We start from the raw sequence: 13,040 nt of genomic DNA, 5'->3' as shown, positions 1-13,040 counted from the left end.
CCATCCAGCCCCAATCCCTCTCTCTCCATCAGCCCCAAAACCCACTCTCTCCATCCAGCCCCAATCCCTCTCTCCATCCAGCCCCAATCCCTCTCTCCATCCAGCCCCAATCCCTCTCTCTCCATCCAGCCCCAATCCCTCCCTCCATCCAGCCCCAATCCCTCCCTCCATCCAGCCCCAATCCCTCCCTCCATCCAGCACCAATCCCTCTCTCCATCCAGCCCCAATCCCTCCCTCCATCCAGCCCCAATCCCTCTCTCCATCCAGCCCCAACCCCTCTCTCCATCCAGCCCCAACCCCTCTCTCCATCCAGCCCCAATCCCTCCCTCCATCCAGCCCCAATCCCTCCCTCCATCCAGCCCCAATCCCTCTCTCCATCCAGCCCCAATCCCTCTCTCCATTCAGCCCCAACCCCTCTCTCCATCCAGCCCCAACCCCTCTCTCCATCCAGCCCCAATCCCTCTCTCCATCCAGCCCCAACCCCTCCCTCCATCCAGCCCCAATCCCTCTCTCCATCCAGCCCCAACCCCTCTCTCCATCCAGCCCCAACCCCTCTCTCCATCCAGCCCCAATCCCTCCCTTCATCGAGCCCCAATCCCTCCCTCCATCTAGCCCCAATCCCTCTCTCCATCCAGCCCCAATCCCTCTCCATTCAGCCCCAACCCCTCCCTCCATCCAGCCCCAACCCCTCTCTCCATCCAGCCCCAATCCCTCTCTCCATCCAGCCCCAACCCCTCCCTCCATCCAGCCCCAATCCCTCTCTCCATCCAGCCCCAACTTCTCTCTCCATCCAGCCCCAACCTCTCTCTCTATCCAGCCCCAATCCCTCTCTCCATACAGCCCCAATCCCTCTCTCCATACAGCCCCAATCCCTCTCTCCATCCAGCCCCAATCCCTCTCTCCATCCAGCCCCAATCCCTCCCTCCATCCAGCCCCAATCCCTCCCTCCATCCAGCACCAATCCCTCTCTCCATCCAGCCCCAAACCCTCCCTCCATCCAGCCCCAATCCCTCTCTCCATCCAGCCCCAACCCCTCTCTCCATCCAGCCCCAACCCCTCTCTCCATCCAGCCCCAACCCCTCTCTCCATCCAGCCCCAACCCCTCTCTCCATCCAGCCCCAATCCCTCCCTCCATCCAGCCCCAATCCCTCTCTCCATCCAGCCCCAACTTCTCTCTCTATCCAGCCCCAACCCCTCTCTCCATCCAGCCCCAACCCCTCTCTCCATCCAGCCCCAATCCCTCCCTCCACCCAGCCCCAATCCCTCTCTCCATCCAGCCCCAACTTCTCTCTCTATCCAGCCCCAATCCCTCTCTCCATCCAGCCCCAATCCCTCTCTCCATCCAGCCCCAATCCCTCTCTCCATTCAGCCCCAATCCCGCTCTCCATCCAGCCCCAATCCCTCCCTCCATCCAGCCCCAATCCCTCTCTCCATCCAGCCCCAACTTCTCTCTCTATCCAGCCCCAATCCCTCTCTCCATACAGAACCAATCCCTCTCTCCATGCAGCCCCAACCCCTCTCTCCATACAGCCCCAATCCCTCTCTCCATCCAGCCCCAACTTCTCTCTCTATCCAGCCCCAATCCCTCTCTCCATACAGCCCCAATCCCTCTCTCCATCCAGCCCCAATCCCTCTCTCCATCCAGCCCCAACTTCTCTCTCTATCCAGCCCCAATCCCTCTCTCCATTCAGCCCCAATCCCTCTCTCCATCCAGCCCCAATCCCTCCCTCCATCCAGCCCCAATCCCTCTCTCCATCCAGCCCCAACCCCTCTCTCCATACAGCCCCAATCCCTCTCTCTATCCAGCCCCAATCCCTCTCTCCATCCAGCCCCAATCCCTCTTTCCATCCAGCCCCAATCCCTCTCTCCATCCAGCCCCAATCCCTCTCTCCATCCAGCCCCAATCCCTCTCTCCATTCAGCCCCAATCCCTCTCTCCATCCAGCCCCAATCCCTCTCTCCATCCAGCCCCAATCCCTCTCTCTCCATCAGCCCCAAAACCCACTCTCTCCATCCAGCCCCCACCCCTCCCTCTATCCAGCCCAAATCCCCTCTCTCACTATCCAGCACCAATTTCCCTCTCGCTCTCGCCATCCAGCCCCAATCCCATTCCCTCTCTATCCAGCCCCAAACCCCCTCTCCCTCTATCCAGCCCCAATTCCCCTCTCCCTCTATCCAGCCCCAATTCCCCTCTCGCTCTCGCCAACCAGCCCCAATTTCCCTCGCTCTTTCCCTCTATCTAACCCCAATCCCTCTCTCGCTCTCTCTCCATCCAGCACCAATCCATCTCCCTGTATCCAGCCCCAATCACTCTCTCTCCATCCAGCCCCAATCCCCCTCTTGCTCTCTCTCCATCCAGCCCCAATCCCCCTCTCGCTCTCTCCCCATCCAGCACCAATCCCCCTCTCCCTCTCTCCCCATCCAGCCCCAATCCCCCTCTCGCTCTCTCCATCCAGCCCCAATCCCCCTCTCGCTCTCTCTCCATCCAGCCCCAATCCCTCTCTCTCCATCCAGCCCCAATCCCCCTCTTGCTCTCTCCCCATCCAGCCCCAATCCCCCTCTCCCTCTCTCCCCATCCAGCCCCAATCCCCCTCTCGCTCTCTCCATCCAGCCCTAATCCCCCTCTCGCTCTCTCCATCCAGCCCCAATTCCCCTCTCGCTCTCTCCATCCAGCTCCAATCCCCCTCTCGCTCTCTCTCCATCCAGCCCAATCCCCCTCTCGCTCTCTCCATCAAGTCCCAATCCCCCTCTCGCTCTCTCTCTATCCAGACCCAACCCCACTCTCGCTCCCTCCATCCAGCCCCAATCCCCCTCTTGCTCTCTCTCCATCCAGCCCCAATCCCCCTCTCCCTCTCTCCATCCAGCCCCAATCCCCCTCCCTCTCTCCATCCAGCCCCAATCCCGCACTCGCTCTCTCTCTCCATCCAGCCCCAATCCCCCTCTCGCTCTCTCCATCCAGCCCCAATCCCCCTCCCTCTCTCTCTATCCAGCCCCAATTCCCCCTCTCGCTCTCTCTCCATCCAACCCCAATCCCCCTCTCCCTCCATCCAGTCCCAATCCCCCTCTCGCTCTCTCTCCATCCAGCCCCAATCCCCCTCCCTCTCTCTCCATCCAGCCCCAATCCCCCTCCCTCTCTCTCCATCCAGCCCCGATCCCCCTCCCTCTATCCAGCCCCAATCCCCCTCCCTCTCTCTCCATCCAACCCCAATCCCCCTCTCGCTCTCTCGCCATCCAGCCCCAATCCCCCTCCCTCTCTCTTCATCCAGCCCCAATCCCCCTCCCTCTAACCAGCCCCAATCCCCCTCTCGCTCTCTCCATCCAGCCCCAATCCCCCTCTCCCTCTCTCTTTATCCAGCCCCAATCCCCCTCCCTCTCTCTCCATCCAACTCCAATCCCCCTCTCACTCTCTCTCCATCCAGCCCCAATCCCCCTCTCGCTCTCTCCATCCAGCCCCAATCCCCCTCCCTCTCTCTCCATCCAGCCCCAATCCCCCTCCCTCTCTCTCCATCCAACCCCAATCCCCCTTTCCCTCTCTCTCCATCCAGCCCCAATCCCCCTCTCCCTCTCTCTCCATCCAGCCCCAATCCCCCTCTCTCTCTCCATCCCACCCCAATCCCCCTCTCGCTCTCTCCATCCAGCCCCAATCCCCCTCTCCCTCTCTCTTTATCCAGCCCCAATCCCCCTCCCTCTCTCTCCATCCAACTCCAATCCCCCTCTCACTCTCTCTCTATCCAGCCCCAATCCCTCTCTCGCTCTCTCTCCATCCAGCCCCAATCCCCCTCCCTCGCTCTCTATCCAACCCCAATCCCCCTCTCGCTCTCTCCATCCAGCCCCAATCCCCCTCCCTCGCTCTCTATCCAGCCCCAATCCCCCTCTCGCTCTCTCTCCATGCAGCCCCAATCCCCCTCCCTCTCTCTCCATCCAGCCCCAATCCCCCTCTCGCTCTATCCAGCCCCAATCCCCCTCTCGATCTCTCTATCCAGCACCAATCGCTCTTTCTCTCTCCCTCCATCCAGACCCAGTCGCTCTTTCTCCCTCCCTCCATCCAGCTCCAATCCCCCTTCACTCTCTGCCTCCACCCCCTCCCAACGCCCCTCTCTCTCCACTGAACCGAAAAGCCCCATTAGACATATTAAAAAGAGAAAACATTGGGAACACTCAGTGGCTCAGCTAGTGTGCGTGGAGAGACAGATTGTGATTCAGCACCATGAAAACTTTGTTGACATTCGAGTCGAACAGGAGTGTGGAACACGAAAGGTCCGAAACCAGACTAGCTGAGAGACGCTTCCGCAGCAGAAGATGAACTCACTTGCTCTGTTGGTCAGGCAGCACCGCTTTCACAGACTCATCCTCAGCCTGGTCTCTGAAACAGTACACAGTAAGAGACACGTAGTTACAACAGTGAGCACAGGGTCAGCTGTGATCCCACTGACACTGCAGCCAACAGGCCCAGTAGTAGGAGCAGCACCCAGGGGTGGGACTGAGCATCATAAACATGGAGCAGGAGAGCAGCACCCAGAGGTGGGACTTGGTGTCTGAGCTCCAAATTAGGAATGGGGTTTGGAGTGAGCAATGAGGTGGTGGCTGGAGAGTGCTGCGGCAGTAATCCTGCGCGAGACAGCCAATGAAAGAGTTTGTTAAATTACCAATCAGACTAAGCGTGCAGTGTCCACGTTCTCCATGTGACTGGGAACAGTTTATGACCAATGCAAACAACTGCTATCAGCAAAGGACAGTCAGAGTCCAACTGCTATCGCCGAAGGACAGTCAGAGTCCAACTGCTATCGCCAAAGGACAGTCAGAGTCCAACTGCTATCAGCAAAGGACAGTCAGAGTCCAACTGCTATCGCCAAAGGACAGTCAGAGTCCAACTGCTATCAGCAAAGGACATTCAGAGTCCAACTGCTATCGCCAAAGGACAGTCAGAGTCCAACTACTATCAGCAAGGACAGTCAGAGTCCAACTGCTTTCGCCGAAGGACAGTCAGAGTCTAAATGCTATCAGCAAAGGACAGTCAGAGTCCAACTGCTATCGCCGAAGGACAGTCAGAGTCCAACTGCTATCGCCGAAGGACAGTCAGAGTCCAACTGCTTTCGCCGAAGGACAGTCAGAGTTCAACTGCTATCAGCAAAGGACAGTCAGAGTCCAACTGCTATCAGCAAAGGACAGTCAGAGTCCAACTGCTATCGCCGAAGGACAGTCAGAGTCCAACTGCTATTGCTGAAGTACAGTCAGAGTCCAACTGCTTTCAGCAAAGGGAATTTCCAGTTCCAGATGAGCAGAAACTAACATGGAATGACTGGCTATTCCCTCACTGTGCGCTTTGACATGCCTCGGCAGGGCGACACAATTCTCTCTCTCTCAGAACGTCTATAATACACGGGGATCAATTCTAGACTCGTAAATTATTGGGAGTACAGGCACCCACACACCTACCTCTCAATGTCGCTCTTCTCAACCAGACACTGTAGAACGGCATCTAAACGATGACGGGCTGTTGAAGCCTCGAGGTCTGCAGGAGACAGAAACCACGTCACTGACTAAACATGGACTGCAGCAGATCAAGGAGGCAGCTCAGCACCAGTTTCTCAAGGGCAGCTAAGGATGGGCAATAAATGCTGGACCAGCCAGCGAAGCCCACATCCTGTGAATGAATTTAAAAAAAGTAGAAGGAGCGCCGCACTGTCGGAGGGTCAGTACTGAGGGAGTGCTACACTGTCAGAGGGTCAGTACTGAGGGAGTGCTGCACTGTCGGAGGGTCAGTACTGAGGGAGTGCTGCACTGTCAGAGGGTCAGTACTGAGGGAGTGCTGCACTGTTGGAGCGTCAGTACTGAGGGAGTGCTGCACTGTCGGAGGGTCAGTACTGAGGGAGTGCTGCACTGTCGCAGGGTCAGTACTGAGGGAGTGCTGCACTGTCGGAGGGTCAGTGCTGAGGGAGTGCTGCACTGTCAGAGGGTCAATACTGAGGGAGTGCTGCACTGTCGGAGGGTCAGTGCTGAGGGAGTGCTGCACTGTCGGAGGGTCAGTACTGAGGGAGTGCTGCACTGTCGCAGGGTCAGTACTGAGGGAGTGCTGCACTGTTGAAGGGTCAGTACTGAGGGAGTGCTGCACTGTCGGAGGGTCAGTACTGAGGGAGTGCTGCACTGTTGAAGGGTCAGTACTGAGGGAGTGCTGCACTGTCGGAGGGTCAGTATTGAGACAGTGCTGCACTGTCAGAGGGTCAGCACTGAGGGAGCGCCGCACTGTCGGAGGGTCAGTACTGAGGGAGTGCTGCACTGTCGGAGGGTCAGTACTGAGGGAGTGCTGCACTGTCAGAGGGTCAGTACTGAGGGAGTGCTGCACTGTCAGAGGGTCAGTACTGAGGGAGTGCTGCACTGTCAGAGGGTCAGTACTGAGGGAGTGCTGCACTGTCAGAGTGTCATACTGAGGGAGTGCTGCACTGTCAGAGGGTCAGTACTGAGGGAGTGCTGCACTGTCGGAGGGTCAGTACTGAGGGAGTGCTGCACTGTCAGAGGGTCAGTACTGAGGGAGTGCTGCACTGTCAGAGGGTCAGTACTGAGGGAGTGCTGCACTGTCAGAGGGTCAGTACTGAGGGAGTGCTGCACTGTCAGAGGGTCAGTACTGAGGGAGTGCTGCACTGTCAGAGGGTCAGTACTGAGGGAGTGCTGCACTGTCAGAGGGTCAGTACTGAGGGAGTGCTGCACTGTCAGAGGGTCAGTACTGAGGGAGTGCTGCACTGTCAGAGGGTCAGTACTGAGGGAGTGCTGCACTGTCAGAGGGTCAGTACTGAGGGAGTGCTGCACTGTCAGAGGGTCAGTACTGTGGGAGTGCTGCACTGTCAGAGGGTCAGTACTGAGGGAGTGCTGCACTGTCGGAGGGTCAGTACTGAGGGAGTGCTGCACTGTCAGAGGGTCAGTACTGAGGGAGTGCTGCACTGTCAGAGGGTCAGTACTGAGGGAGTGCTGCACTGTCGGAGGGTCAGTACTCAGGGATCAGAAGTGCCATGTTTCGGGTGAGACATTAAATCGAGGCCCCCGTCTGCCCCCTTCGGCGGGTGTAAAAGATCCCACGAGCACTATTGGGAAGAGCAGGGCGGGCGAGTTCTCCCCGGTGTCCTGGACCCAATATTTATCCCTCAACCAACGTCACTAAATACAGATGCCATGGGTCATTATCGCATTGCTGTTTGTGGGATCTTGCTGTGCACAAATTGGCTGCTGCGTTTCCTACATTACAACAGTGACCTCACTTCAAAAAGTCCTTCACTGGCTGTGAAGCTTTGGGATGTCCTGAGGTGGGGACGGGCGATGGAGAAATGAGTTGTCTTTTGCTTGTCTCTTCCAAACCCAGGCCACTCCTTGGGGGGGGGGGGGGGGCTGTGTCCGCCAGGCCTGGTGGGGGGGGCTGTGTCCACAAGGCCTGGGAGGGGGGGGGCGGGGCTGTGTCCTGTGTCCCAAGCCCTCAGGTCCATTTTGTTTCGGTGCAGGTTCGACCATTTTCACTGGTGTGCTCAGCACCACCTGCTGTCTGAAAGCTGTACTGCAGCTCAACGAAATTCACCCTTTAAAACATCACACAGGAACAGGAGGAGGCCATTCAGCCCCTCGAGCCTGTTACACAGGAACAGGAGGAGGCCATTCAGCCCCTCGAGCCTGTTACACAGGAACAGGAGGAGGCCCATTCAGCCCCCTCGAGCCTGTTACACAGGAACAGGAGGAGGCCCATTCAGCCCCTTGAGCCTGTTACACCGGGTTAGTAGGAGGCCATTCAGCCCCTCGAGCCTGCTCTGCCATTGAATCTGATCATGCCTGATCTGTATCTTAACTCCATCTACCCGCCTCGGTTCTGTAACCCTTAATCCCCTTAACCAACAAAAATCTCTCAATCTCAGGGTTGAAATTTTCTGTTGACCCCACCCAGCCTCGACAGCTTTTTCTGGGGGAGAGAGTTCCAGATTTCCACACCCCCCTTTTTGTGAGGAATTGCTTCCTGACATCACCCCCTGAACAGCCTGGCTCCAATTTTAAGGTTCTGCCCCCTAGTTCTGGACTCTCCCCCCTTCCCCCACCCCGGGAAACAGTTTCTGTCTATCGATCCTATCAAATCTTTTACTCATCTTAAACCCCTCGATTAGATCACTCCTTAATCTTTGATACCGGAGGGAGAAATAAGTATTTGGGGGAGCAGGGGAGGAAGAACAGTAATGTGGGAAGGTGGGAAGCAGACATTGGGGGAGGATGCTGGGCTGCTGGGGGGTAAGGTCAATGTCAGCCTACCTGATTTCTCTGTCTTGACCTTCACGGAAAGCATGCTGGTGCTGGGCGGTCTCATTCACACAACAGGTCTCACAGTCAGCACAGGATGCACCGCCGAGATTCACACCACTCCAAAATGCCTGTGACAGGGGGAATACAACCAGAGAGGCAGCATTACTGAGCATTAACATTTAGCATCATAGTGTTCATCCCTTGACTCATTCCCTGAGCCAGCTGGATTTATATGTCAGGAGAGATAGTCAGTAACACAGGGGTGCTGGGAGAAAGGGGTTACTGAGTGACAGTGTGAGGGAGCTGGATTAACATCAGTAGAGATACAGTCAGTAACACAGGGCGCTGGGGGGAGAGGGGTTACTGAGTGACAGTGTGAGGGAGCTGGATTAACATCAGTAGAGATACAGTCAGTAACACAGGGAGCTGGGGCGGGGGGAGAGGGGTTACTGAGTGACAGTGTGAGGGAGCTGGATTAACATCAGTAGAGATACAGTCAGTAACACAGGGCGCTGGGGGAGAGGGGTTACTGAGTGACAGTGTGAGGGGTCTGGATTAACATCAGTAGAGATACAGTCAGTAACACAGGGCGCTGGGGGGAGAGGGGTTACTGAGTGACAGTGTGAGGGAGCTGGATTAACATCAGTAGAGATACAGTCAGTAACACAGGGCGCTGGGGGGAGAGGGGTTACTGAGTGACAGTGTGAGGGAGCTGGATTAACATCAGTAGAGATACAGTCAGTAACACAGGGCGCTGGGGGGAGAGGGGTTACTGAGTGACAGTGTGAGGGGTCTGGATTAACATCAGTAGAGATACAGTCAGTAACACAGGGCGCTGGGGGGAGAGGGGTTACTGAGTGACAGTGTGAGGGAACTGGATTAACATCAGTAGAGGTACACTCAGTAACACAGGGCGCTGGGGGGAGAGGGGTTACTGAGTGACAATGTGAGGGGTCTGGATTAACATCAGTAGAGATACAGTCAGTAACACAGGGCGCTGAGGGGAGAGGGGTTACTGAGTGACAGTGTGAGGGAACTGGATTCACATCAGTAGAGATACAGTCAGTAACACAGGGCGCTGGGGGGAGAGGGGTTACTGAGTGACAGTGTGAGGGAGCTGGATTAACATCAGTAGAGATACAGTCAGTAACACAGGGCGCTGGGGGAGAGGGGTTACTGAGTGACAGTGTGTGGGAGCTGGATTCACATCAGTAGAGATACAGTCAGTAACACAGGGCGCTGGGGGAGAGGGGTTACTGAGTGACAGTGTGTGGGAGCTGGATTCACATCAGTAGAGATACAGTCAGTAACACAGGGCGCTGGGGGAGAGGGGTTACTGAGTGACAGTGTGAGGGATCTGGATTAACATCAGTAGAGATACAGTCAGTAACACAGGGCGCTGGGGGGAGAGGGGTTACTGAATGACAGTGTGAGGGAGCTGGATTAACATCAGTAGAGATACAGTCAGTAACACAGGGCGCTGGGGGAGAGGGGTTACTGAGTGACAGTGTGAGGGGTCTGGATTAACATCAGTAGAGATACAGTCAGTAACACAGGGCGCTGGGGGCTGGGGGGGAGGAGAGGGGTTACTGAGTGACAGTGTGAGGGAGCTGGATTAACATCAGTAGAGATACAGTCAGTAACACAGGGCGCTGGGGGGAGAGGGGTTACTGAGTGACAGTGTGAGGGAGCTGGATTAACATCAGTAGAGATACAGTCAGTAAGACAGGGCGCTGGGGGGAGAGGGGTTACTGAGTGACAGTGTGAGGGTGCTGGATTAACATCAGTAGAGATACAGTCAGTAAGACAGGGCGCTGGGGGGAGAGGGGTTACTGAGTGACAGTGTGAGGGTGCTGGATTAACATCAGTAGAGATACAGTCAGTAACACAGGGTGCTGGGGGAGAGGGGTTACTGAGTGACAGTGTGAGGGGTCTGGATTAACATCAGTAGAGATACAGTCAATAACACAGGGCGCTGGGGGAGAGGGGTTACTGTGTGACAGTGTGAGGGAGCTGGATTAACATCAGTAGAGATACAGTCAGTAACACAGGGCGCTGGAGGGTGAGGGGTTACTGAGTGACAGTGTGAGGGAGCTAGATTAATATCAGTAGAGATACAGTCAGTAACACAGGGCGCTGGGGGGTGAGGGGTTACTGAGTGACAGTGTGAGGGAGCTGGATTAACATCAGTAGAGATACAGTCAGTAACACAGGGCGCTGGAGGGTGAGGGGTTACTGAGTGACAGTGTGAGGGAGCTAGATTAATATCAGTAGAGATACAGTCAGTAACACAGAGAGCTGGGTGGGGGGAGAGGGGTTACTGAGTGACAGTGTGAGGGAGCTGGATTAACATCAGTAGAGATACAGTCAGTAACACAGGGCGCTGGGGGGAGAGGGGTTACTGAGTGACAGTGTGAGGGAGCTGGATTAACATCAGTAGAGATACAGTCAGTAACACAGGGTGCTGGGGGGTGAGGGGTTACTGAGTGACAGTGTGAGGGAGCTGGATTAACATCAGTAGAGATACAGTCAGTAACACAGGGCGCTGGGGGGAGAGGGGTTACTGAGTGACAGTGTGAGGGGTCTGGATTAACATCAGTAGAGATACAGTCAGTAACACAGGGCGCTGGGGGGAGAGGGGTTACTTAGTGACAGTGTGAGGGGTCTGGATTAACATCAGTAGAGATACAGTCAGTAACACAGGGCGCTGGAGGAGAAGGGTTACTGAGTGACAGTGTGAGGGAGCTGGATTAACATCAGTAGAGATACAGTCAGTAACACAGGGAGCTGGGGGGAGAGGGGTTACTGAGTGACAGTGTGAGGGAGCTGGATTAACATCAGTAGAGATACAGTCAGTAACACAGGGCGCTGGGGGGAGAGGGGTTACTGAGTGACAGTGTGAGGGGTCTGGATTAACATCAGTAGAGATACAGTCAGTAACACAGGGCGCTGGGGGGAGAGGGGTTACTGAGTGACAGTGTGAGGGGTCTGGATTAACATCAGTAGAGATACAGTCAGTAACACAGGGCGCTGGGGGGAGAGGGGTTACTGAGTGACAATGTGAGGGGTCTGGATTAACATCAGTAGAGATACAGTCAGTAACACAGGGCGCTGAGGGGAGAGGGGTTACTGAGTGACAGTGTGAGGGAGCTGGATTAACATCATTAGTGATACAGTCAATAACACAGGGAGCTGGGGGGAGAGGGGTTACTGAGTGACAGTGTGAGGGGTCTGGATTAACATCAGTAGAGATACAGTCAGTAACACAGGGCGCTGGGGGGAGAGGGGTTACTGAGTGACAGTGTGAGGGGTCTGGATTAACATCAGTAGAGATACAGTCAGTAACACAGGGCGCTGGGGGGAGAGGGGTTACTGAGTGACAGTGTGAGGGAGCTGGATTAACATCATTAGTGATACAGTCAGTAACACAGGGAGCTGGGGGGAGAGCGGTTACTGAGTGACAGTGTGAGGGAGCTGGGTTAACATCAGTAGAGATACAGTCAGTAACACAGGGCGCTGGGGGTGGAGGGGAGGAGAGCGGTTACTGAGTGACAGTGTGAGGGAGCTGGATTAACATCAGTAGAGATACAGTCAGTAACACAGGGCGCTGGGGGGAGAGGGGTTACTGAGTGACAGTGTGAGGGAGCTGGATTAACATCAGTAGAGATACAGTCAATAACACAGGGCGCTGGGGGGAGAGGGGTTACTGAGTGACAGTGTGAGGGAGCTGGATTAACATCAGTAGAGATACAGTCAGTAACACAGGGCGCTGGGGGGAGAGGGGTTACTGAGTGACAGTGTGAGGGAGCTGGATTAACATCAGTAGAGATACAGTCAGTAACCCGGGCCGCTGGGGGGTGAGGGGTTACTGAGTGACAGTGTGAAGGAGCTGGATTAACATCATTAGTGATACAGTCAGTAACAGTAATATCTATAGGGACAGAGTCAGGAACAGCCTCTCGTGGTCCCAGGGTGAATCTAGAAAGTTCAGCGGGGACATGAAAAAAATAAGAGAAGCAATGAGAGAATATGAGAAAGGCAGGCAGCTAACATAAAAGAGAATCGTGTCGGTGCAGACTCGATGGGCCGAAGGGCCTCTTCTGCATTGTATGATTCTGTGATTAGTCCTCTATAGACATATAAATAGGGTGGCAAAAGGAGGAGTGGGGCCAATTAGAGACCAAAAAGGGCATTTACACATAGAGACAAGAGGGCGTAACTGAGGTATTAAATGAATACTTTGCATCTGTCTTTACAAGGAAGAAGATGCTGCCAAGTCATGGAGAAAGAGGAGGTAGTTGAGATACTGGATGGGCTAACTACTGATAAAGAGGAGGTTTCGGATAGGCTGCCTGTACTTAAAGTTGATCAGACACCAGAGTCGGATGAGATGACTCCAAGGATATGGAGGGAAGAATGGAAATCACAGAGGCACTGGCTATGATCTTTCAGTCCTCCTCAGACTAAGGGGTAGTGCCAGAGGACTGAAGAATTGCACATGTTTAACCCTTGTTCAAAAAACATGTAAAGGTAAACCCAGCAACTACAGGGCAGTCAGTTCAACCTCGGTGCTGGGGAAACTTTTAGAAATGATCAGTTGAGACAAAACAGTCATGTGCAGATTAATTAAGGAAAACCAGCATGGATTTGTTAAAGGTAAATCATGTTTGAGTAGTTTGATAAGGTAACAGAGCGGATTGATGAGGTTAATGCAGTTTTAAAGATGTTTAATAAGATGCACATAACAGGCCTGTGAGTAAAATTGAAGCCCAT

General features: G+C 55.0%; 1 long non-coding RNA gene across 1 annotated transcript; it reads right to left on the bottom strand.

Moving 5' to 3' along the window:
* Positions 1-4,267: 4,267 nt before the first annotated feature.
* On the bottom strand, positions 4,268-8,519 carry LOC144678535 (uncharacterized). The gene is made up of 3 exons (XR_013576122.1): positions 8,277-8,519; positions 5,436-5,511; positions 4,268-4,362 (listed from the first exon to the last, which is right to left on the bottom strand). It is a non-coding gene; the product is annotated as an uncharacterized LOC144678535 (long non-coding RNA).
* Between the last annotated feature and the right edge of the window lie 4,521 nt (positions 8,520-13,040).

Source organism: Cetorhinus maximus, unplaced genomic scaffold, assembly GCF_964194155.1.
Source record: "Cetorhinus maximus unplaced genomic scaffold, sCetMax3.hap1.1 HAP1_SCAFFOLD_4551, whole genome shotgun sequence".
In the NCBI taxonomy this organism is placed as follows: Eukaryota; Metazoa; Chordata; class Chondrichthyes; order Lamniformes; family Cetorhinidae; genus Cetorhinus; species Cetorhinus maximus.
The sequence above is the reverse complement of the archived record's forward strand: the minus strand, read 5'-3'. Positions and strand labels throughout refer to the sequence as shown.